Below are 27,710 nucleotides of genomic sequence, written 5' to 3'. Positions count from 1 at the left end.
TCGTCTGCAGGCCCAGGGAGAAGAGTGAGTGACCTCGCGCCGCGGCGCGGTGCCGGCTCGGCTATGGTCCAGCGCGAATGTCTCGTACTAGCTGCTGGAGTGTGCTTGATCCCACTCTGAATTCTATGTTGACTCTTGATGACACATCAGCGATGTGGTGTTGGAAGCCGTTTGGTCTGCCTATCTCCTTCCTACCAGCCAGGTAGGTTTCAGTACCCGGAGGCGCTTAAATGTTGAACAGGAACGAGACCTCACGAGGCACTGCTGCCAGTTTCCGCTCTGAAGTCCGGTGCCGTCGGCACTCCGCGATGTAATGTTGCCGGACGACAGTCAGCTTCTCCACCAGCAATGGTGGGTGGCAAACAGAATGAAGCTCATCAGGCGAAGACCATCATCTCAGATACATATCCGCCGTGGTTCGTAGACTGTTCTGGAGTATCTAGGACATCGATTCGCTAAAGTATCGTAATCATGGAATCGAGTGCTATTACTGTGAACACCATCGATCCCTATGATCAACTCCTTGAGAGCTGGAGAGCGCGAGTATTTAAAGAGAGCTAACGTGAGGCTATGACGCGATGCTCGGTTCGTAATGACCACGTTTGTTGTTCTTAATCTGCTACATTCGTTTAACAGGCTCTTTACTGCTAAGTTGTTTCTCTAATGCTGGTTCTTAGGAAATACATACAGTTTCTTAAGACATCTCTTATGAACCAAACGAATATGCGTGTCACGTTTCCGTTGGTTTTCTGTCCCGAGCTGTTTTCTGCTGAGCTCGTCCTCTCTTTCTCTCTCTCTCTCTCTCTCTCTCTCTCTCTCGCCGCGATATTGTAACGTGCCGAGGCCTCACCCACTTTCGACATAATGCTTATTTTCTGGTTCTGTCTCTGACTCTAGCGTGACCACAGTTTGCTTGTAGCAAAGTCAAAGAGTTTGAGCCGTGCTGCGGCTCGCCTTGGGGCTGTTTGTAGGTTTCCGCCCTCTGTTGGAGCCAGACGGTATCGTTTAATTGACATGGTTGCGGTTGTTTGTCTTCCTCTCGTGTTGACTGGCGCCACTCGCTTTCGCAACCGTTCTCTGTCCGCTAGTGGCAGCAGTGGCGGTTATCGATATGTAATAACTGTTGCCCTATCAGTGGGGCGACGTCGTTGTTTTTCTGGGTCGTGTGAGGGAGCCAGTTAGGTTGAGGACTCAGGAGGAGACAGGTGCGTGCAGTGCCAGAACACGCCGATACCGCTGGCGGCACGCATGGACTGTCGCATGGAAGGGCTGTGGTCAACAGGGTGCACGACTTCGTCGTAAACCGGATCCAGCAAGCTTTAAGTTGAGTGCATTTCAGTCCAAGTGGAGAAACCTCCACCATTGTGCCAGTGAGCCTTGAGCAGTAAGTATCAGTGCAGCAGCAGTGCAGTAGCGAATCGCATATCTAGCTTTCATATTTGTTTTGTAGTTTGATTCTTAATTTCTTTCCGAGTGTTTGTGCACTTGCATATTTAATTACATAAAATCCTTGCGTAGTCTCGTATTTGAGAGGAGTAATATTGCTTATGATAGCTGTAGAGTATAAATTCGCGGCCAGCCGGGGTGGCCGAGCGGTTCTAGGTGCTTCAGTCTGGAACAACGCGACCGCTACGGTCGCAGGTTCGAATCCTGCCTCAGGCATGGATGTGTGTGATGTCCTTAGGTTAGTTAGGTTTAAGTAGTTCTAAGTTATAGGGGACTGATGACCTCAAACGTTAAGTCCCATAGTGCTCAGAGCCATTTTCTAAATTCGCGGAGCCGTTAGATATTAGCAGCAGGATGGATAGGGTGCGTGCGTGCTGTGTGCGGGCGCAGAAGGAACTGGCCGCGGTTCGCGAGCAACTGAGCGTGCTGTTGGCCACGGTCAGCCGCCTTCAGGCTGCTGCCTCGAGGTGCAGCGACGGCCGAGGGTCTGGCGCGTCGCTTGAGACACCCCACGTGTCGCTTGCTGCGTCCGCTGACTCAGCCGCCGAGGCACCTTCTAGTGTACCCGGCGCGTTGGGGCCGTCCTCACCTCAGGGTGAGCGGCAGACTGCAACGCGTTCGCGTCGCTCCAGGCGGAGGGTCAATGTGGAGGCTGTCCGGCTGGCCTCGCCCGCTCGTCCTGTCAGTGGGCAGGTGGCCGCTCCTTCAGCAGGGCCCGAGCAGGCACACGGGGGCAAAGGCCTGCTGGTTATTGGGAGCTACAACGTTAGGCGGGTGATGGAGCCCCTTAGGGAAATAGCGTACTGGGCTGGAAAGAAATCCAACGTGCACTCGGTTTGTCTGGGGGGGGGGGGGGAGGGGGGGGGGGAGGCGGCCTTGCCTGCGGCTATCGAGCGTACGGGTGCAGTCGTCTGCAAGTAGTTGCTCACATCCGCACCAATGATGCCTGTCACTTGGGTTCTGAGGCGATCCTCAGTTCGTACAGGCGGCTGGCGGATTTGGTGAAGACCGCTGGCCTCGCACGCGGGGCGCAAGCAGAGCTCTCTATTTGCAGCATCATTCCCAGAGTGGATTGGGGTCCTTTGGTTTGGAGCCGAGTGGAGAGTCTCAACTAGAGGCTTCGTCGACTCTGTGACGGTCTTGGCTGCAGATTTCTAGACTTGCGCTATTGGGTGGGGAATTGTAGGACGCCCTTGGATAGGTCAGGGGTGCACTACACTAAGGAAGCGGCTACTCGGGTAGCAGTGTACTTGTGACGTGCACATGGAGGATTTTAGGCTAGGCAGTAGTGCGAGGTGTCCTGATGAACACTCACCAGTCGACGTGCAGGCAGGGAAATCAGGACGCGCTCAGTGTAAAGACACTTCAGCTATCAAGATATTAGCACTAAATTTTCAGAGTGTTCGGAATAAAGTTCCTGAATTTACTGCCCTTCAGGAATTTGTAGCGCGCAAATTATTCTCGGGACTGAGACCTGGCTGAACCCTGAGAGAGGAAGTTCTGAAATATTTAGTGAGGTTTGGAACGTGTATCGGAAAGACAGATCAGACACCGTATGAGGTGGTGACTTCATTGCAGTTGACAAAAATATTGTGTCTACTGAGGTCGAAGTAGAGTGTGATTGTGAAGTTATCTGGGCACATTTAACAGGGCTAGGGGAAATAAAGTTAATTGTGGGGTGTTATTACCGGCCACCAGGTTCCACCGTGACAGTTCTAGAATCATTCAAAGGGAGTCTACATTCTGTATCGCAGAAGTACCCAGATCATGCTATATTAGTCGGAGGCGACTTCAACCTACCTAGTATAGACTGGGATGTCTATGGATTCATTACAGGTGGTACAGACAAGCCGTCGTGTGAATTACTTTTGAACACACTATCCGAAAACTGTCTTGAGCAGCTAAATCGACAGCCAACGCGTAATGGAAATATTTTAGATCTGGTAGCCACGAACAGACCAGACCTCATCGACGGTGTCAGTGTTGTGACAGGGATTAGCGATCATGATGGTGTCATTACGACCATGGTTACGAAAGTTAAAAAGTCGGTCAAGAAGGCTAGGAGAGTATTCTTACTAGAAAGAGCAGATAAGCAGTTGTTAGCATCCCACTTAGTAAATGAATCGACTTCATTTACTTCCGGTACGATGGACGTGGAAGAATTATGGGCAAATTTTTAACACATTGTAAATCACGCATTGGACTAGTATGTGCCGAAAAAGTGGATTACGGACGGAAAAGATCCACCGTGGTTTATCAGCGCAATTCGGAGAATGCTCTGGAAGCAAAGGCAGTTGAACTCGCGGTGCAAGAAAGATCGGGAGAATGAGGACAGGCAAAAGTTAGTAGAGATTCCTGCTGCAGTACAAAGAGCGATGCGCGAAGCATTCAACCACTACCACCGTCATACCTTAGCAAAAGATCTTGCTGAAAACCCAAGGAAATTCTGGTCTTACGTAAAATCGGTAAGCGAGTCGAAGGCTTCCATCCAGTCACTCACTGATCAGTCTGGCCTGGCAACGGAAGACAGCAAACCAAAAGCTGAAATTTTAAATTTAGCATTTGAGAAATCTTTCACGCAGGAGGATCGCAAAAACATACCGCCGTTTGAGTCTCGTACAGATTCCCGTCTGGAGGTCATAGTGATAGACATCTGTGGGGCTGTGAAGCAGCTGAATGGGTTGAAAATAAATAAATCGCCAGGTCCTGATGGGATTCCAATTCGGTTTTACAGAGAGTACTCTACTGCATTGGCTCCTTACTTAGCTTGCATTTATCGCGAATCTCTTGCCCAACGTAAAGTCCCGAGCGATTGGAAAAAAGCGCCTATACATAAGAAGGGTAGAAGGACGGATCCTCAAAATTACAGACCAACATCCTTAACATCGGTTTGTTGCAGGATTCTCGAACATATTCTCAGTTCGAATATAATGAATTTCCTTGAGACAGAGAAGTTGCTGGGGACTGCTGACCTCAGAAGTTAAGTCCCATAGTGCTTAGAGCCAGAGAAGTTGCTGTCCATGCATCAGCACGGCTTTAGAAAGCATCGCTCCTGCGAAACGCAACTCGCCCTTTTTTCACATGATATCTTGCGAACCATGGATGAAGGTTATCAGACGGATGCCATATTCCTTGACTTCCGGAAAGCGTTTGACTCGGTGCCCCACTGCAGACTCCTAACTAAGATACGAGCATATGGAACTGGTTCCTAAGTATATGAGTGGCTCGAAGACTTCTTAAGTAATAGAAGCCAGTACGTTGTCCTCGATGGTGAGTGTTCATCGGAGGTGAGGGTATCATCTGGAGTGCCTCAGGGAAGTGTGGTAGGTCCGCTGTTGTTTTCTATCTACATAAATGATCTTTTGGATAGGGTGGACAGCAATGTGCGGCTGTTTGCTGATGATGCTGTGGTGTACGGGAAGGTGTCGTCGTTGAGTGACTGTAGGAGGATACAAGATGACTTGGACAGGATTTGTGATTGGTGTAAAGAATGGCAGTTAACTCTAAATATATATAAATGTAAATTAATGCAGATGAATACGAAAAAGAATCCTGTAATGTTTGAATACTCCATTAGTAGTGTAGCGCTTGACACAATCACGTCGATTAAATATTTGGGCCTAACATTGCAGAGCGATATGAAGTGGGACAAGCATGTAATGGCAGTTGTGGGGAAGGCGGATAGTAGTCTTCGGTTCATTGGTAGAATTTTGGGAAGATGTGGTTCATCTGTAAAGGAGACCGCTTGTAAAACACTAACACGACCTACTGAGTACTACTCGAGCGTTTGGGATCCCTATCAGGTCGGATTGAGGGAGGACATAGAAGCAATTCAGAGGCGGGCTGCTAGATTTGTTACTGGTAGGTTTGATCATCATGTGAGTGTTACGGAAATGCTTCAGGAACTCGGGTGGGAGTCTCTAGAGGAAAGGAGGGGTTCTTTTCGTGAATCGCTACTGAGGAAATTTAGAGAACCAGCATTTGAGGCTGACTGCAGTAAAATTTTACTGCCGCCAACTTAAATTTCGCGGAAAGACCACAAAGATAAGAGAGATTAGTGCTCGTACAGAGGCATATAGGCAGTCATTTTTCCCTCGTTCTGTTTGGGAGTGGAACAGGGAGAGAAGATGCTAGTTGTGGTACGAGGTACCCTCCGCCATGCACCGTATGGCGGATTGCGGAGCATGTATGTAGATGTAGATGTAGATTGTGATATCTCGCCATTCTCCAGTGACATGGGTTCGTGTTGCTGCTCGTAGTGTCGCCGAGGCGAAGAGCAGCGAGTGGAATGCTTGAGGAAGGTGGATCTGATTAGCTTTCCTCGACTTCTTACTACTATTTACTGCGCTCAACTTGTTATAATTTGTTAAGTTCAACCAGCGGTAATTTTTCTTGACTGGTGGACGCTAACACCCCAGTTACCTGCCCTGGGGGTTAGTGTATGTAACGGCAGTGTACGTTTCCTCGCCTTGCCGCTGCTGTCCGGTAAGGCGTGTAGTTTTGACAGCTTTCTTGATTGTAGGTCGGTTGGCGATTCTTCTACCCTGGTGGTAGTGATTCCTTTCTCGTTCTGGACGCTCTAAACACAGTATTCTGGGGACATAGTGCAGACCGCCGGTTCCGGCTTTGGCGTATTGTTCCATCGTTGCATTTGGTTTATCGGACGTCAGGTAGCTTCAGCAAGATTATCATTAGTCATTCGCTAGACTACCACTGGTCTGAGTTACCATATTGTGAAGTGAATGCAACTCTTGGCTGCCTATCTCATCGCTCGCGAAAGTGTTTGTTGCCGGACCTTCTCAGAGGTCGATTTCTGGAGCGCCCTCTGTGGCCCGTTGGTTCTTATAAGACATGTGAGTTCTAAAAGGAGGTCTGATGGCCAGTAGTTCAGTGTAACGCTCCTTCAGTACACGCCTTCTGTGGGTATTATCTGCCTCAGAACCCTTTAATGAACTTACGTACCGGTCCTTGTGTTTTGTTATTGTGTTATTTATTACAGTACCTTGTAATGCCTACATTAAAGGTTATATAAGTCTGGTTAATAGTTCTGGTCGCCTTGTGGAATAAATCTAGCAGTGTAGTGTTCAGTGGGTGTTAAGGGTTGTGTTACAAAGTTTAGCATCATCTTATTTCACCCGTTGGTGATCAGTGGCTTGTATTTTTTTTTTTTTTAATTTACCTTTGCTATTGTATTTGCTGTTTTACAGCAGGTTTCTAATTTTTTTATATTATTGCCGTTACTGGCGTGTAAGGCCTTCTGCCCAGATCACGGTGGTTCGCTTTTAAAACATTATCTGCTGTATCTGTATTTAATGGTGATTTGCTAAATTGTAACTCACTGAAAACACTATTATTTGCACAGTTGTTTATTCCTTCATTAATAACGTTTGGTACTTTTATTTAGACTATTGTTGAGTCTGGAATTATTGGTTTAAAATAAATTGTGTGTAACTGCAACAGGCAACCAATAGCAACTAATTACGGCCCCGCCCACAATCGTAACCGAATCCTGCATTCCCTTGACTACTAGGTTTCAGAGTTTTAATAAAATTTTGTAATTTTCAACTTCTTACTATTCTGTGCCGTAACAGAACGAAGAGTAAAATGGGCATTACTGTTGACAACAGTAAATACCGTGCCTAAACGGAACAAATTTGTTTCCAGGCAAGACATAGTGCACATCTGACATTTTCACTGTTGTACATACATTTTCAGCGCAATACAGATACAAAAACAAACGGGAGTAAAATGATCAAACGAAATTTAACTATTCCGCAACGCGGCCCAAGGAGAGCACGGTTACCTCACACCAAAATACTGGGTCAATGCAGTAAGTTCTTGCCGTTTATACAAGTATAAAATACGCTGTATTGAATTACATTAGTCAGTAATAAGACTCATACAGTACTCCGTGATATAACCCCTTATCTTTCTCAATCACCTCCTGACAACGTCGAGATACGAGTGCTATGCTTCTCCTGTAGAACCGTTGTGGCTTCGAGTTGAAGAAATCTGTTACCCAGTTGCTTAGAGAAGCTTGATCATGAAACAATTGCCCCTGAATGTTGTTGGACTGGAAGGATGATAATCAGGAAGGGCTACGTCTGGTGAATATAGAGTGTGAGGCAGTGGCTCTCAAACAAGTTCAGCCATCGCATCTATGGTGATTCTGGGCAAAAACGGTTGTGCACTATCATGGACACAGAACACGGTTTTACTCTATGTCTTATTTCCAAATAACAACAGCGAAACGTCTTGGCTGTTCAGTAAAAGCAGTAGTTTTTATCGTTTCATTTCTTTGTAGCAGTTCATGTTGAAGAATGCCAGTTTAGTCTCACCAAAGACACATACTTTTTAAAACTTTTTTTTTGCTTTTTAGGGGGTGCATCATCTTTCGTGTGAAGTGTTGCTTTTATCCTTGGACTGAGCCTTTCTCCCCTCTTCTGGAATTTCACGTACGAGTACAGACACCATTTCTCGTCACCTGTAACTATGTTCCCAAGGAATAGCTGGTGCTTACGGTAAGCCAAACAGATCAGCAAAGACGAGCATTACGACTACTCGCTGATTATTTTGGTGTCGCTTAACACATGTGGAACTCACGTATCCAGTTTTTGCACCATACCTAACGGACGCAAATGGAGCACAGTACTTGTATGATCTCATTCCATAATTTGTGCCAATTTTCGCTTTTTTTGCGAGGACCGTTGTGAGCCAAGTGATTTAGGTGCTTTCCACCAAGAAGAGAATGAGGTTCATTAAGTCAAATTTTTCCTTCTCACAAACGAAAAACCATTACCTGCTGTTCTCTCAGCAAACTCTTCCCTCCAAACACACCAAAGCTATTATGGATTATCGATTAAACTTGAATAGTAAAACGTGTCGGTTTTTTTTCTATACTTGACACTCTGCACTGATTAGCCTTGAAACGGCCGAAATGAGCTGTTAACAATATACATACTCCTGTTCGCAACAATGAGAAGAAAAACAATAGAATAGCGAAAACCGAAGACTTCAATGCAGAGGTGCCAATCTAATGAACAACGGCACATTATTTCCCATAGTCCCAGTATTCATAAAATATCCCTGAACAATCTCCGAAATACACTTATTTTCCGGCTATCTATTGCTGCTTTTGTTATTTCAAACCGACCGGTTTCGGGCTGCGTCGTCTATTCTCAGATATATGAAACAATACAAAAATAAATGACAGTTGGAGTCTAATCTTGTGTTCACAGTATTACAGAGCTAAAAGGAATCTATCTAAATGCAATACAAATGTCGTATAGTATTTCGCATGATTACAGAGTAACCGGTGTTACCAGAACTGTCACTTTCGCTCTCATAATCTAATTTTTGTATTGTTTCACTGATCTGAAGAAGGGCTTCACTGACTGAAACCGATCAATCTGAAATAATGAAAACAGAGATCGACGTACGGAAAATAAGTCCATTTCCTATCAATAAGGATCGCAGGTAACGCCCTGTGGCAAATATGTCCAGTTCCGATAATTCTCCGAATTTTTGTTGCTGAACTTCCGGGCCACCCTGTACATGTCGAAGCAACTGCATCTGGATCGTTGCCTCCTTTTTAGCGACCTCGATCATGCAGTCAATTTATAGAGTTCAAGTGACGTAGTACTGCCATCATATCAAAGTATTTGGTTTTTTCCAAGCTGGACTACGCATCGAATTGTGTGTGTCAACATCAATGTTGCTATCATATTTTTGTTAGACGAAATAAAGATAGTAGGTTACCAGCTGCGTATTTCACTTCAAGAGAATCACTTTTTCCTAGAAACACATTTTTGCACAACACTAAAGTACAGTGATGCAAAAAGAGACAGCCAGAGTTGCAACTAAAATGGATGTTTATATGGTCGGTGACCGGTTCGGGTATACCCATTCTCAAACCAAGTTTGCCAAGTAAAATGTCTGTCCAAACTACCAATAAATAAAGTGGGTACTTACCTGTATGTGTATGGTGCCGACTGATGTTCGTTAATTAATTACTTATATGCGTGATATTAAGCTCACCAACTCACACATAACTGCAACCGAACATTGTGATCAGATGTTGTTATTGTTTCTGTATTCTTCGCGAAGACTGGTTTGATACAGCTCTCCAGGCCTACATTTTGGATTCTCTTTAACTCTACTGCAGTCACTTATTTTCTACTCAAATATCGGAACTCATCTACTACTTTCAGTGTCTATTTGGATAGTCTAATGCCCTCAGCATCATCTGACTTAATTCTACCTACATTCCATTGCCCTTGCTTTACTTTTGTTGATATTCATCTTACAAACTCTTTTCGTCCATTCGTTTGAAGTAGTCTTACTAGTCCTTTACCGACTCTAACGGAATTATATTGTCATCGAAAACATTATAGTTTTTATTTCTTACATATTCCAAAAATATTTGTTTACCTACTTTATATGTATTCTATATGAGCCACTGTAGTACTAAAGAACTAAGGAATGATGATGTGCGTCTGAAGTTTTCTAAGACTGTAAGTACAGCGGTAGTGAATACCATAATAGATAGTCCAGTTGAAGACGAATGAAAACCTCGCAAAAGGGCAATCACAAGTCTGTACAGACACAAGGAATGCACCTTGGATAACAGAATAAATAGTGATCCACGAAAGAACGAAGTACAAGAATGTCCAGGAAAGGACAGGATTACAGCAGTACGTAGTGTGCTAGAATGAATGGCCAATATTCAGGGATCTGACAGAGACGGTCGTTCGGAGCAATAAAAAACAAGAAGGTAAAGATAGACTCTAAAACACATACCTTATTAGCTATGAGCGCTTCTAAACGCTCGATGCCGTGAGAAAAAATCTCTTCTACTGCAAATTCTTTGCTTTCCATATTTTGGGAAGAGCTAGTATGGACCAAAACAATAAACAACTACCAAGAGGAAAATTTAGAATACAAGACGAATACGAAGTTCTCTGATAGTAAAAACTATAAGACAAAGCTGTCGCCACTACTGTTCAATCTGCACATTAAAGAAGAGATGACGGAAATTAAAAAAGGTTCATGAGTGGGATTAAGATTCAGTGTGTAAGAAGACAGTGATGAGATTAGCTGATGACACTTCTATCGTGAAAGTGAAAGAGTGGAAGAGTAGTAGACGCTGTTAAATGAAATGAACAAGACTAATAAGCACACTCTATTGATTGAGAGTAAACCGAAGAAACACGTAATGAGGAGTATCCAAATGAGATAAGCGATTGGGGAGTATTAAGTAGCCAAAACGAAGGAATTCTGGCCCGTTAGGAGGTAAAATATTTCGTGACGTACGAAGCAACGTGGTGATAAAAAGCAAACCGGCACAAGTAAGAAGAAAATTCCTGGCCAAAAACACTCTAGTAGTACCAAAGATCGGCCCTGACTTGGGGACAAATACCTAATAATGTTCGTTTTGGGCACAGCACCGTACAGTAGTGAAGCATGAATTGAGGGAAAACCGACAGAGAAGAGAATCTAAGCGTTTGAGGTGTGATGCCACAGAAGTATGTTTAAAATTAAGTGAAGTAATCAAATAAGAAATGAGGATGTCCTGCACAAAATCTGCGAGTTTAGGAACGGTTGGAAAACACTGGGAAGCGGAAAGGACGGGATGATAGGATTGTTTAAACTGACTTCCATGGTACTTGAGGAAACCCTAGAGGGTAAAAATTGCAGGAGAGCACAGAATAAATCCTACTAATAACTGTTGGTTGCAAGTGTTTCTGTGAGATGTAGAGGTTGGCTCACAAGAGAAATTCTTGACTGGCCTTATCAGACTAAACAGACTGAAAAACATGAGTCCCTTGATCACACGGCCAACATTTAAGCAATAATACATCTCAAGTCATAAGCTGTGAAGAATATATGGAGTCACCGACGGAGCGGATTAGAAATACGCATTTTGAGTTCTAGAACTGTTTTTGGCAAAGGAGGCAGGTGCACAAGATCTTTCAAATAGCCCCACTAAAATAAATCTGTGGCTGTCAAGTCTAGAGTTCTATGTGGCCAAGTCCATAAGACATTACCTTCATGCCCAGTACGAGCGATCCAGCAGACGGTTTGGAAGATGATTTAAAACGAGCGGATCTCCAGACAGCAATGTGGATGTGTTCCATCTTGCTGAGAGATGTAATCTGTGAAATTCGTATCAAGTTGTGGCATGAGCAATTGCTCAAGCATGTCCAGATAAATGTTTGTTCATACATTCGGCTAAGTTTAGGAAAATGGATCGCGTAATTCTTTATTGACATGGAGGAGAACACATTAATTTTCGGCGAGTCATGCTGATATTCAAGTAAATTTTCAACTTTGTTTTACATTCTCTGAAATTCTTATCAGTGTATCGCTATGGATCATATAGCCATTTGTAATCGTTATATTAATTTTAATCGCCATTTATTATTAAGATTTTATGCATAATTAATTTTCAACTATAACTAGAAAACAGTCTTATATTTGACGCCAAGGAACCGTCTTTAAACTTGATGTAGCGTTAAACGTTGAGTAACTGTTATATAGAACGTGGCCGATTGCCTGATACTAGCTCTCTGCAAACAATTATTCATTACAGTAGCTTCTGATGCTTCCATTATGTAGCCCTTTAAAGATATTAAAGCTGTGTAGTACCATCCACAGAAAAGTAAATAAATAGGCAAATGCTTTAAATTTTCATGTCAGTGTAGGTTCATATACTTTTGTAAAATATTATATAATAATAAGGTGAAAAAATGTTCAAATGTGTGTGAAACCTTATGGGACTTAACTGCAAAGGTCATCAGTCCCTAAGCTTACACACTACTATACTAAATTATCCTAAGGACAAACACACACACCCATGCCCGCGGGAGGACTCGAACCTCCGCCAGGACCAGCCGCACAGTCCATGACTGCAGCGCCTTAGACCGCTCAGCTAATCCCGCGTGGCAATAATAAGGTGAGACTAGATATATCTGAGGAGCATCAACTGTATATGATTTTGTAATACGTTTCTGAATTACACTTCAAAGACTTGGACACATCTTATGTTACTATCAGTAGTAGCTTTTGAGGACGGCAATTTATTTATATATTTAATAAATATCTTACCATTTAAATTAAATAATAAAAACATTGTAATCAGTTATTAAATAATATAGCTAAAATAAAAATTCTAGTTCTACACAAAAATACAGAAAATACTCAATGAAGAAACAGAAAATAAATACACGGCGTAAGATGAAAAACTTTATGTCATTGATCCCACAAAACAATATTTTTAATTATTCTTATATAGTTGTCTGGTGTCAGGGAAATACGAAACAGGAACAAAAGTTGGAGGAGGAGGAGGTCAGTGTCCAACGTCCCGTCCACAACGAGGTCATTAGAGACGGAGCACAAGCTCGGATTAGGAAGAGAATCGCCCGTGCCCTTTCAAAGGAATCATCCCGGCATTTGCCTGAAACGATTTAGGGAAATCACGGAAAACCTAAATCAGGATGGCCGGAGACGGGATTGAACCGTCGTCCTCCAGAATGCGAGTCCAGTGTGCTAACCACTGCGCTACCTCGCTCGGTCGAAAGTTAGACAGTGAAGACGTGCTGATATTAGAACGTGTGTTAATTTAGCGCAGTGAGCCACAAACATAAAATTTTACTCTCATTATTAAGATATTTATATTGACATGCACACAGAAGCCATTAACTTAGTGTTGTTCTACGACACGTTTTTAAATATTAGATATTTTTTGGCGTGTCTCACACTTCTCACGTTACAAAGAACGTAATGAATGTTGTTTTGCTGTATGCATTTAAACCTAAACGAGTATTCGCTAGTGCCAATCTTCCACTATCTGCACTCGGTGAAACACAACGCACACTGAAAACGATCATACGCTCATTAATGTAATTGTTATTGGTGTGAAGGCCTAGTTATCTGCACCAAGTCTGTCCGATCACAATGTATTGTTTTTAATTTACTCATAGGACTGCCCACAGAACAGACTATGAATTGTCTACTGTCGGGGTACCGAGCACATTAATAAACTGTTATAACGCGAATGTACACGATTTGATGGAAATCACTGCCGCTTATAATCGCTGTTCGAACAGAGAGAAGGGGCTGCCATATAGTTTTAATTATCATCTTGAAACAATAAAATTACGAAATTATTATTTTTTGTTTGTTTGTAGGTTCGTTTTTTGTACATTTCTGGCTCACAGAAATCTCCTCACCACATTACCGATGCAGGCTGCTAGACGAACCAAATAAGAGCGTTGTACCCCTTTTCCACTTTATGAATTGACCGTACCTTTTCCTTGGCTCGTGTAACGGTACTGTGGCTCTGGGATATCGATGTGTGCCAGGACTGTAGACATGCACTACAAACAAACAAAAAGATTAATTATATAATTTGATTTTTTCGATATGATATTAAAACTTTATTTCTGTCTTACATATGTTGTCCTGAAGCTGTAGGTAGAGGTGTACGACCATTATTATTAATATAATTGACTAGATTTTAGAAAAGCTGAGCAGTCACAAACAAAAAGGTTCTAGTTGTTTTTTGGTGCATTTATTCCAAATGACATGTTTCGGGCTCCGCCCATCACTAGATTTCCATTTCATAGCAAAAATAACTTTGGCAGCTTGTTCCTTACTCATTCATTGACGAGCCAAAAGGTGTTACATACAGTTTAAATCTGGAGAATGGGAATGTTGGTCATAAGTTTTTCACAGTCCTGCTCATTGAGCAGTAAGCAAAAACATCCTAAAAACGGTCACTTGCAACAGTGACCGAAACGTCGGTAATTTCACATATTGACAATGCGCTCACAAATCCAGAAAAATTTTATTGACTAGCACCACAAAATTTTAAATATGGCTGTAGCAGCAACTGTTGAAAATCTTCACGGTAAATGATAATAGCCAAAGAGTTGCAAAATAAAGATTTATTGAAATCCTTGACCACGGTTTCGGTATATCTAAATATACCATCATCAGAAGCAAAAATACACTAAAATCACATCCTGCAGTGGAGATGCGTAAAACAATCGTGCCAAAGGCGTCGTCAGTAGTTAAAATTAAAATATCACCTCCTGATGAAGGTATATTTAAATATACCGAAACCGTGATCAAGGATTTCAATAAATCTTTATTCTGCCACCGTTTGGCTGTTATCATTTACCTTGATGACTAGTACCTGTTTGTTTGCAACTACTCAGCTTTTTTTAAAATCTAGTGAATTATTTTATTTCTATCCCTCGTATTGCTGCCAACAGCGGCTTCGTGAGACAATGATCAGCGCCAGACAGCGAAGTTTCACGTTATTATACACTGACGGAAAAAAATCGCAGCGCCAAAAAATAATGTAGAACGATGAAATTTCGGAAATACATTTAGGTAATATTTTTAATTGACTAACATTGATTAGTTGATTAGCAACGTGCTACGGTAATGTGGCGCGGTAATAGTGTGTGCCAGGATTGTTAATGTAAGCGTGAGATAAGCCATTGCAAATGTGAAATGCTGGTACATTAACAACTTGTGTAACCGCCAGACTGTTGAATGCAAGTTGCAAACGCTCATGCATTGTATTGTACAGGTACTGGATGTCAGAGTATGGTTGGAGTTCCATGCCTGTTGCACTAGGCCGGTCAATACAGGGCCGGTTAATGCTCGTTGTTGATAGCGCTGGAGTTATCTTTCGATGGTGTCTCACATGTGTTCGAGTGGAGACGGACTTGGTGATCGATCAGGCTAAGGAAACATGTCGACACTGTGTAAAGCATGTTGGGTTACAATAGCGGTATGTGGGCTAGCATTATCCTATTGAGGAGGAGGAGGAGGATATTAGTGTTTAACGTCCCGTCGACAACGAGGTCATTAGAGACGGAGCGCAAGCTCGGGTGAGGGAAGGATGGGGGAAGGAAATCGGCCGTGCCCTTTCAAAGGAACCATTCCGGCATTTGCCTGAAGCGATTTAGGGAAACCACGGAAAACCTAAATCAGGATGGCCGGAGACGGGATTGAACCGTCGTCCTCCCGAATGCGAGTCCAGTGTGCTAACCACTGCGCCACCTCGCTCGGTATTATCCTATTGAAAAACACCCTCTGGAATGCTGTTCATGAATGGCAGCACATCAGGTCGAATCACCAGACTGACGCACAAATTTGCATTCAGGAATCGTGGGATACCCACGAGGGTGCTCCTACTGTCACACGACATCGCACCCCAGACCATAACACCAGGTGAACGTCCAGTGTGTCAAGCGTGCAGACAGGCTGGCTGCATACCCTCAGCTAGCCTCCTTCTGACCAACACATGACCGTCACTGTCATCGAGGCAGAACCAGCTTTCATTATAAAAAAAACAACAGACTTCCACCCTGCCCTCCAACGAGCTTACACCTAAAATCACTGAAGTCGCAGATGGCGGTGGTTTGAGGCGGCGGAATGCGCCCTACATGGCGTCTGGCTCGGAGCTGTCCGTGAAGTAATCGATTTGTAACAGTTCGTTGTGTCACTGTGGTGCCAACTGCTGCTCAAACTGCTGCTGCAGATGCAGTGCGACGCACCGAAGCCGTATGTCGAACGCGATGGTCTCCTTCTCTGTAAAGCCATGTGACCGTCCGGAGCCCGGTCTTCTTGCGACTGTACATTTTCGTGACCATCACTGCCAGCAATCGTGCACAGTGGCTACATTCCTACAAAGTCATTCTGCGAAGTAACACAACGAACATCCAGCTTCTTGTAGCCCTATTACATGACCTGTTCAAACTCAATGAGGCCTTGATAACGGCGTGTTTGTCGCCTGAAAGGCATCCTTGACTAGCATCAACACACCACGTCCAATCTCAAAGGTAATCTAACTCTCACGGCCGTTACAGCGATTACTTAAAGAAAATCTTATTTGCATCCTCTTAGTGGTGCTACTAACGCCACTCTTATTCAACTGGTGCGAAATTTGAATAGATTTTCGTTTATGCCGCGCAGCTCCTTGATGTTTCTTTGTTTCCCCGTCAATATATTTCTTATCCTTAAAAACTGGTACTGTGGATCTCTTTCCCTAGAGCCCTTTCTTATGGTGCTTTTATCTGACGATCTGTTACTTGAAGTGAAACACTTTGAATTTCGCCAACTTGTTCTTGATGCTTCTCATGTGTAAAATTAAAGAGTAGCATAGGATTATTTCTCGTTCCATTTGGTGGTTGACTTAAATGTGTCAAGTGATAGAAACGAAGCTCATTAACTGGACATCTCTCTAAAAGTACTGCCTAGCCTGTAGTACCCGCCCAGGAAGACTGTCACTGCTTCGCAGCGTCTTATGCACCCACTCCATATTACATTGCGAGAAAAACTTGAGATACCCCAACACTACTACGTACGCTGGCGGTCGGGAATTCTGTGCCGTCACCTCTGGATTGTCCGTTGGCGAGATTTAGAATCATCGGTTGACGTGTTCTAATAACGGCTAACGACAAGCAATTCTGGGGACGTGGGTCGCGTCAGTTGAGCAAAATGACCACGTAGACTACGATCCAGGTATAGATACGTACACCGTATTTATGTTCCGTGTTACGTCAAAGGCGCCTCTATTAATGAGAAGTTACCACAGCACTCTTTCCGTGAGGTGCAAGGTTGGCGCCGTAGAGGGAGAAAGGAGCCGGCGGACTGCAAAACCCACAGTGTGGCAGCAGCGCACAGTTTGCGTCACACTAGGAGGAGGGCGAGGAGATTAGTGTTCAATGTCCCGTCGAGAGCGAGGTCATTAGAGATGGAGCACAAGCTCGGATTACGGAAGGATGGAGAAGGAAAGCAGCCGTGCCCTTTCGAAGGGACCATCCCGGCATTTGCCTTAAGTGGTTTATGTAAATCACGGAAAACTTAAATCAGAATGTCAGCACGCCGCTCTGAACCGTCGTCCTCCCGAATGCAAATCCAATGTGCTAACCACTGCGTTACCCCACCCGCTACGTCACACAAGAGCAGGCATTGATGCTACGCATGCAATATAGAAGTATCGTTCACAAAGAAGCAACGCATTTATTGATAGTGTGAAATAATCTCAGTACTGATTCTGGATAAATTTATTCATGCAGATGGTAAATTCTGAGAGAGAATGAAAACGCCCTTGGAAATAAACTGAACATTGCACTTCATAGGGTTCTGCAAACATATCTGAAGCGTCTCAATCTGGAATTTGGTGTCGCCTCCTCTCAGCGAAACATAAAGATGCGCACAGAACGTCACCAAAGATCGTTTACAACATTTCATATGGTAACGATGAGCTCCTCGTCCCGGCCCTGGATGCCTAAGCGATGTGTTCGGTCGCTGTTGATCCTCTGCCATTATGTAGGGTGTCATACACAGTCGACGAACGAGATACGCACTACTAATTTAACAATTTCATGAAACAAAAATTTAATCATGATTCTCACTATAAGGTGCTTGATATGACAGTTCAAAACGAAGAGCCATTGTTCCTACACAAAAAAATGTACTTCGGTATGTAGATTCAAAAATAAGTAATCTGATTACATACAAAAGGTTAAATAATGGATTATGTTTCAACGCGTTGTGTGCTTACATGCACTAGCATGTATCAGTGTAAAGGACATCTTTACTGGCACAATAAATTATGCTTCATTCTCATTATAGCATAGGAGACAAATTAACCAAATTGGTAATTACAGAAAATTTGACATGTTTTACCTTAATTGTAATTTCTATATAGTTCTAGTCACAGTCATTCATGAGTGTGTTCAGGAGATTAAATAAAGAGATTGAGTATCACTGTGTGTGTCTATGCACGTTAACATCTGTCACTATACAAACATCTATGAGCACTGTCAGTCGTGCTCCCCTATAAATAAGTGATGTCACAAAGACCAAAATTAGGGAGAGTGTAACGTAAAATTACTATCAAGTGTGAGTGCACTAAACATAATCCTCATTTGGACTATATTATAAGAAACGAAACTTACAAAAGCAGATAATAACACAAACCATTAGACTTAATTGATTTAACATGGAATGAAAAACATTACAAAATCTATACAGTTACCACAGTCATTTGAGGCATAACACAGTTTATTTCAAGGACTCTTCACATCACAATATCTCTCATATGCGTATCACAGACCTGGAATGGAAAGGAAGGGGGTGAAAAGCTTCATAAGGATTGATGGCTCTTCATAAGGTGAAAAACATGGATCGCGGTTATGGAGAGAACGGAAAAGGGCTCAAATACGAGGCTTCCATACAGTCTGTCCTACCAGTCCCAAGGAAGTCACTCCCAGGCCACACGAGATCCAAGGCATTCCTTCAAAAATCAACACCTCTCTGTCTTTCAACTGACTCCACCGTTACTTGACCTAGACTCGTTAATGACTGTTCATTAAGGCCCTCAATTTGCAATTTACAGTGGACCACGCCTATTTTCACTATGAAAAGTGTTCTCGCTGGAGCCACACTGCCACCACTCACTAAAATCGTGTCCATGACTTCCACAGTTCAAATGCTCATGAACTGACCAAACATTGCATCCTCTTCATAGGCATCCGATTGGAGTAATGAATATTTTTAATCTGCCCAAACATCTTTTTTGTTTTTAATAAAGCAAAGTCACAGTGCAAGAAACAGCTGGCGTAGACAGTAATTAGTGTTCTTCTTAACCACATCGTTGGTCACATTATTATCTGAATACAGGCACGTATTACAACGAGCCAATATAAGACTCTCGTTTACATAATGTTCATTACTCGAACGCCAGTGTATCGGCCTGTTAGAAATGGTTGTCCCACCACAACAAATTATTTGTAGACCAGCTATTTTTGGCAAGACTACCATTGCGGATATATCTGTGTTCACAGATAATAACGAGTTTCAATCGCTCACCTGGAGGTGGCGTCATAAGTTGTCCTGCTGGGAAGAGAATCCATTGTGAGTTGCGGCCATCCTGCTAGGGCGGGGGAATCGTCAGTGCTTCAAGCTAGCAGGCACCTGCCTCGGGTGGCAGGCGTGTCGCCGGCGACGTCTGTCTGGAAGCAGCTGACTGCAGGTGAGTGACCCCCATGGTGTTAAGAGCAGCAGGCGTGGCCCAGGGGAAGCGAGTCAGCCCTTCACTCTACCTGCTACGCGAGCCTCCTCTTGCGTCTGCTCGCAGCCCATCGGATCATGCAACAGTCCCAAGATTCAATCAAAAAGTTATCCAACTGCACCCAACATTAAAGTGGCACATGATAATCTCGATGTTAAACGTTCCCATGAGTGACCTTAAGGTGAATGTGGCTCCCCAAAAGTGAGAAGAAATTTAATGAAAGAGAACTTTAGCTTGATGTTTTATTGCTAGTTTACAATACATCATTAATCGAGGCAAAGAAAGCACGGTTTCCACAGCAAAAGTCAGGTGCAAATCCTGGCTCAGACTCATTACTCACTACCTTGTACTGTATGTTAACCGGGGACCTAGAAACGACGGAGAGGCTCCGTCTCCGCTGCAGCCGCAGTGGTCCACAACCCAACGACGACTACTGCAGTCCACTTCACCCCTCCGTCGCCCCACTCCGAACCCAAGGTTATTGTACGGTTCGGCCCCCGTTGGACACCCCAGGGAACGTCTCACACCATACGAGAGTAGCCCCTGTGTTTGCATGGTAGAGTAATGGTGGTGTACGCGTACGTGGAGAACTTGTTTGCGCAGCAATCGCCGACATAGTGTAACTGAGGCGGAATAAGGGGAACCAGCCCGCATTCGCCGAGGCAGATGGAAAACCAACTAAAAACCCTCCACAGACTGCGCGGTTCACCAGAACTCGCCACAGATCCGCCGGGTGGATTCGTGCCGGGGACCAGGCGCTCCTTCCCACCCTGAAAGTCGTGCGTTAGACAGCACGGCCAACCGGGCAGGCACTCATTCTTGTTGTGGTCTTCAGTCCTGAGACTTGTCAGTAAAGCTGCATTACCTTACTCAAATCTCATCACACCAAAAAAACTTAAATTTTAAAAAAATACTGGTGCTATCAAAGTCAGTCCATCTGATGGCTTAAGTGAGACATGCTCTATGCATAGCAAGTTCAAAGATGGTGGTGTAATCCAAATTAGACAACACACGCCAGCAGTACAGACTGGTGCAACTACGAAAATAATGCAGGGGAAGATACAATTCCTAAAATAAATATCGTTAAGATCACTCAGCGTTCGATTGGCAAAAGCTGGCGTCAGGCAAATCGTCAAAACATCTCAGCAAGTACCCCAGGGTATAATTCGCATCTGGCTGTTGGCCAAGAACTCATAATAACATGTGGAGTGCGTTCTATGACCACGCAAAACAAAAAAATCCGTAAATGTACCACACACAAAAGTCATCTCTCGTGTCACAATACGACTGGCTGCAGTGCTACACCTTTGCAAACTGTAACATAAGTGGCAGAAACTAACGGTTTCCCTAAAGAAAGCTTTACCACGTCGCAACAAAACTTATTTCACACAACAAGAGGACAGAAAGCCAGAAGGAAAATGAGGTGAGCCACCGTGAAAAATACAATTCTACAGGAATGATACATTACACTCTGTTACCTTACACGTCCTTTATGCTTCTGGAAGAGAAGAAATAATACGTATCGTTAGGACCCGCCGACGAGTGACCGTAGCTACACCTCACTATCCAAAACATTTGCGAGACAGGCATTAAACTCATTGAATAAGTAATTACCACGTCATTAGACCGGTAAACATGCAACTAAAGAACATGATTTGTGAGGAACATTTAGCTCGAAATCCTTAAGCATCTTTTCACCCATGACTTATCAGCAACCACAAGTTCATAAAAACAACTTACATAAAAACTTTTTGCTAAACACAAATAAGAACTTTACCAATTTTAATATATGTGACAGGACACACTGCAGCTTTTGGTGTTGCCCACCTCAGCCACCAGGTCGTCTCTGACTTCATCGTACTTTAGCACAAAGTGAGTACTTGGCCCCTCCATGCACACATTCAGCTCATTCTTTCGTCAAGTTTGTTGATTATAGTCCAGAGCTGCGTTCCGTATTTCCGCTATCAGCACTACTCCATTTTCCCTCTCCATCGGCTGTCCCTGCCAACCATTTCCGAGACAGGACCTTTCCTCTTAATTTGTCAGTATCTGGCTTCTTCAATCATTATTTTGATTTCTAAATCACCACCCATTGCTGCTTTCACCCACGATAACAATAACAATGTCATTGTCCTATGAGCTTATGTACTGGTATCTTTCTGTTGCCAAACTCGCTCTCCTGTTTTCCCTCATGTACTCGTCGAAGTGTATTCAGATAAATTTAAGTGGTTCCATATCACTCTCTTCAACACAAAGCGAGATTCTGTTGGCTTCGTGTTAATTACCAATTAAATCAGCTCCCCGCTGCTGTAGAGCTGGTCGATGCGCTGATCCATTTTAGAATTTCGTCGAAATACGTTGATTAAGATTAAAATCGCTGTGCTGCCAGTGGTGGGGTTTTCATGATGCTTAGTATCACCCTATTTTGTTCCACACTGAAGCAGAACAGTTTCATAAATTCGAATTCAAAATCCGTGAAGGTTCGACAGTAACTTGTGACCGGTAATATTATCACAATCACTTTTACTTTCATGTCACTTCTCTTACTGTTACCATCTTTGGTCGTGACTTTCATGAGTGTGTGTTTATGAACAGTCCATGTCGTTCTGTAGTTTGAGTGATATAGCGTAATAAAGCACCTTATTCCCTACCAAAGTCAAACACCTTATTCCTTCATTACCTAATAAGATTATTGTGTTGTGCGAATGTGCGTGTGGTACTATTTTAATTAGTTGTTACTGTAGCTGATTACACACTTGACCTTATTTCGCGTTTTTCATTGTTTGTGGGACAGTATTTAAGGTAAAACTCATGTTTGACAACTACTTATTCATAATTCGTTATTTATATTTTATAAGCAAACGCTGGTTTTTAATTATTTACGAGTATAAAGAAATATACTATATACTCTTTCAGTAAGCAAACATAGTAAACCAAATTTTCGGTATTTTCGGCAATTCAGGTACTTTAATGCTGATTTCGTTGAAACGTAACAAACTCGGTTGTGTCAGCTGTAATATAACACCGTAGATAAGAAAGTGCTGATGCTGATGTCAGCACTTCCCTACTCGGAAACTAGAGTGACCCCTACTGACATTAAAATTTCTTGCGTCGACGTTTGCGTGCAATGTTGTTTCGCAGGGTTGTTACACTACTGGTCACTAAAATCGCTACACCACGAAGATGACGTGCTACAGACGCGAAATTTAACCGACAGGAAGAAGATGCTGTGATATGCAAATGATTAGCTTTTCAGAGCATTCACACAAGGTTGGCGCCGGTGGCGACACCTACAACGTGCTGATATGAGCAAAGTTTCCAACCGTCATCTCATACACAAAAAGCAGTTGACCGGCGTTAGCTGGTGAAACGTTGTTGTGATGCCTCGTGTAAGGAGGAGAAATGCGTACCATCACGTTTCTGCCTTTGATAAAGGTGGGATTGTAGCCTATCGCGATTGCGGTTTATCGTATCGCGACATTGCTGCTCGCGTTGGTCGATATCCAATGACTGTTAGCAGAATATGGAATCGGTGGGTTCAGGAGAGTAATACGGGACGCCGTGGTGGATTCCAACGGCCTCGTATCACTAGCAGTCGAGATGACAGGCATCTTATCTGCATAGCTGTAACGGATCGTGCTGACACGTCTCGACCCCTGAGTCAACAGATGGGGACGTTTGCAAGACAACAACCATCTGCACGAACAGTTCGACAACGTTTGCAGCAGCATGGACTATAAGCTCGGAGACCATGGCTGCGGTTACCTTGACGCTGCATCACAGACAGGAGCGCCTGCGATGGTGTACTCAACGACGAACCTGGGTGCACGAATGGCAAAACGTCATTTTTTCGGATGAATCCAGGTTCTGTTTACAGCATCATGATGGTCGCATGCGTGTTTGGCGACATCAAGGTGAAAGCACATTGGAAGCGTGTATTCGTTATCGCCACACTGGCGTATCACCTGGCATGATGGTATGGGGTCCCACTGGTTACACGTCTCGGTCACCCCTTGTTCGCATTGATGGCGCTTTGAACAGTGGACGTTACATTTCAGATGTGTTACGACCCGTGGTTCTACCCTTCATTCGATCCCTGCGAAACCCCACATTTCAGCAGGATAATGCACGACCGCATGTTGCAGGTCCTGTACGTGCCTTTCCGAATACGGAAAATGTTCGACTACTGCCCTGGCCAGCACATTCTACAGATCTCTCACCAATTGAAAACGTCTGGTCAGTGGCGACCGAGCAACTGGCTCGTCACAATGCGCCAGTCACTACTCTTGATGAACTCTTGTATCGTGTTGAAGCTGCATGGACAGCTGTACCTGTACATGCCATCCAAGCTCAATGCTCAGGCGTATCAAGGCCGTTATTACGTCCAGAGGTGGTTGTTCTTGGTACTGATTTCTCAGGATCTATGTACCCAAATTGCATGAAAATGTAATCACATGTTAGTTCTAGTATAATATATTTGTCCAATGAATACTCGTTTATCATCTGCATTTCTTCTTGGTGTAGCAGTTTTAATGGCCAGTAGTGTAGTTAAGTAGCCTTGAAACAACATACAGCAAACTTATGATCCTAGGGGAAATCAACACAGCTCTCCCTGGTCATTAACCAGATTTATAATCAAGCAAGATGAGTGAGTGCAACACTTGTTACCTTCACTGAGTAATAAGAGTTTTGGGCACTGTATACAATGATAACATCGTCACAGTGCGAACAACAAGCTTAGATGTGTACCTTGTTACGTTTATTGTTAGTGGCTCGTCCGACCATGGAAAAGTTTTACAATTTACAGATTTGAAATCAAAGTCAAGACATATTAAAAAACATTTGTTTGCTCGAATAACTGACATAAATCACAATAGAATTATCAGATAACAAGAATGTCTAAAACTCAAATGAAATTATAAAATGATGATAACACTGTGGGGAGTTACCAAAAAGTGTGGAAGGCTATACGGAGAAAGCACAACAAGATCTGCTCATATGGGTAAATAACAAAATCAGAGTTAATGATAGAATAAGAAGTCAAAAATAATAAGAAAAGAAGAGTGGCAAAATAAGCAAGTAACGAGCCTCTCAGAAAGTCAAAATTTCGACGCTTACATTTCCCTAACAGCAGTACGGTGATCAGCACCAGACGGTGGACTGCAGAGGAAATGCGCAGCACGGCGGCAGGGAGCAAAATGGCCCAGAATCTTCGTTCACAGTCCTCAACTGTCTAACTTTCGAAAATACCATGTGGAGGGGATAATTCATTGCTATTGCCATTGGGACGGACTAGAATATCCTTATTTCAGGAAATGTTCATTCTTGGTGTACAAAACGCAAATTAACAAACACGAGGCTGGTACTGGGTTGTAGCAGTGTCCCCTCAATTGGCCGGCTTCTTCACGCCAAGCGCAGTAGCTGCGCAACTCAGTTCAACTGGTTGACCAAAATTTTGGAGCGAAGCAAATGAATTTCTTACCCTGGCCCCGAGGCAACGCGGCAGCTCTACCTTTGATGTTTGTGCAGAAAAAGTAAAAACGTAAATTAAACTGTCTGGGAATAGCATTAGCGGCAAAGCGTCCCTACCTTCAGCTAGAAAAGATGCCAGCTCTGCTCAGAAAACCTCAAAGCAGGCTTCACTTCGGTGAAAACTGCCCTTCTCCCTTGGGAGGTTTGATTTTTCTAATGAGATTCCCTCACGGCCCTCTGCCGACATCAGGACCCTGAGACCACACTGGGTGTACACCTTCTCAGTGCGAAAAATGCAAGGCCTCCCTCCCAAGCCCACATGGCCATTACTGAATAAAGTAACCATCAATAAATGGCAGAAAATGAAGCAATATTGCTTAGCAATTTTGGTATGTAAAGCATGTGGTGTCACCGCCAGACACCACACTTGCTAAGTGCGTGCCTTTCGGTTACCCGTCACTGTGGACTGGCTGTCTTGTCAGTCCACAACATATTTAAATATGTTGTGGACTGACGAGACAGCCAGTCCACAGTGACGGGTAACCGAAAGGCACGCACTTAGCAAGTGTGGTGTCTGTCGGTGACACCACATTCCTCCCCCGTAAATCGGCGAACGGTCGTTTGATAAGGCTTCCGCCCGCCGTGGGGAGGACCCCATGTTGGCGTCTTCGCGCGTCGGGTACCCCGACGCGATGGAGGTCGACCCTTCAGCCCCTCCTGTCTCTTTACGGGCGCATACACCGCATGTTGGCGTGCACCCTGGACTAGGTTTTCAGGCGTTTCCTCGCTCCCCTCGGACCGAATGGCCGGGTGCGGGTGGCACAGCCTCGCCTGTTGTTAGGCTCCCCACCCCATCGCATACGCCAACATGGGGTCCTCCCCACGGCGGGCGGAAGCCTTATCAAACGATCGTTCGCCGATTTGCGGGGGAGGAATGTGGTGTCACCGCCGGACACCACACTTGCTAAGTGCGTGCCTTTCGGTTACCCGTCACTGTGCACTGGCTGTCTTGTCAGTCCACAACAAAGCATATATTTAGTGAAGATATAGCGGACGAGATTACTTGGACTCTGAAAAAATAATGAAGATGAGTGGTATCCACATATTATCTCTGGTGGTGTGCTTTGTGTAACGGGGTATACAGTTCTGACTTCAATTATAATGGGGTTCTAGGATAGCTGGGTGTGGGCGGCGATTTTCTGGCGAAGATGGCTGCAGGTACAGCGGGAGAAGGCAGTTTACTGACACGACAAATTCTTTATTGCAATTTTTTTGCAGTCACTGGACTTTGAAGCTGCTAGTATGAATGAAGAGCGAGGAGAAAAAACAGTCACAGCATCTCGCAGTAGATCGGCCTCCTCTCCGGTCTTGCTGATGGAAGCACTGAAGGGCGCTCTAGCTGTGGCTGCTGCTGCGTCGCTGGAGACGCGTGTTTCCTGTCATAGTGTGGATGGACACATGTACTTGCTTTGCAGTGAATACGTCAGTCTGCGGGTAGCCGCCCAATGGTACTTGGTGAGCAAGTGCTTTGTTGTTACCTCAGCAAAGGCAGGGATGGGTGGATGCCTGCGACGTAATTCCATGAAGGTGGTGTAACCTCCCAACAGATAAATTCCGTAACCTTGCAATAATAAACTGAGTAACCTCCCAATAAAAATATGACTCATATACAACCTTTCAAAAGAAATCTCGTAATGTACCCTTTGAATAATTAATTGACTGTGAATCTAAACTGGTAAATCTGGACGTCAGCAGTGCTGCGTCATGGCCCTGAAAAATCATACTGAATAAACTGAAAATTCTTACCTCAATGATGTCGCCGGATAACGCTTGTACAGGGTGGTCCATTGATAGTGACCGGGCCAAATGTTCAAATGTGTGTGAAATCTTATGGGACATAACTGTTAAGGTCATCAGCCCCTAAGCTTACACACTACTTAAACTAAATTATCCTAAGGACAAACACACACAACCATGCCCGAAGGAGGACGCGAGCCTCCGCCGGGACCAACCGCACAGTCCATGACTGCAGCGCCTGAGACCGCTCGGCTAATCCCGCGCGGCCCGGGCCAAATATCTCACGAAATAAGCATCAAACGAAAAAAAAAAACTAGAAAGAAAGAAACTCGTCTAGCTTGAAAGGGGGAAACCAGATGGTGCTATGGTTGGCCCGCTAGATGGCGCTGCCATAGGTCAAACGGATATCAACTGTGTTTTTTTAAATAGGAACCCCCATTTTTTATTATATATTCGTGTAGTACGTAAAGAAATATGAATGTTTTAGTTGGACCACTTTTTTCGTTTTGTGATAGATGGCGCTGTAAAAGTCACAAACGTATAAGTACGTGGTATCGCGTGACATTCCGCCAGTGCGGACGGTATTTGCTTCGTGATACATTACCCGTGTTAAAATGGACCGTTTACCAATTGCGGAAATGGTCGATATCGTGTTGATGTATGGCTATTGTCATCAAAAGGCCCAACGGGCGTGTGCTATGTATGCTGCTCGGTATCCTGGACGACATCATCCAAGTGTCCGGACCGTTCGCCGGTTAGTTACGTTATGTAAGGAAACAGGAAGTATTCAGCCACATGTGAAACGTCAACCACGACCTGCCCAAGCGGGTGTTTTAGCTGCTGTCGCGGCTAATCCACACGTCACTAGCAGACAAATTGCGGCAGAATTGGGAATCTC

Source organism: Schistocerca americana, chromosome 7, assembly GCF_021461395.2.
Source record: "Schistocerca americana isolate TAMUIC-IGC-003095 chromosome 7, iqSchAmer2.1, whole genome shotgun sequence".
In the NCBI taxonomy this organism is placed as follows: Eukaryota; Metazoa; Arthropoda; class Insecta; order Orthoptera; family Acrididae; genus Schistocerca; species Schistocerca americana.
The sequence above is the reverse complement of the archived record's forward strand: the minus strand, read 5'-3'. Positions refer to the sequence as shown.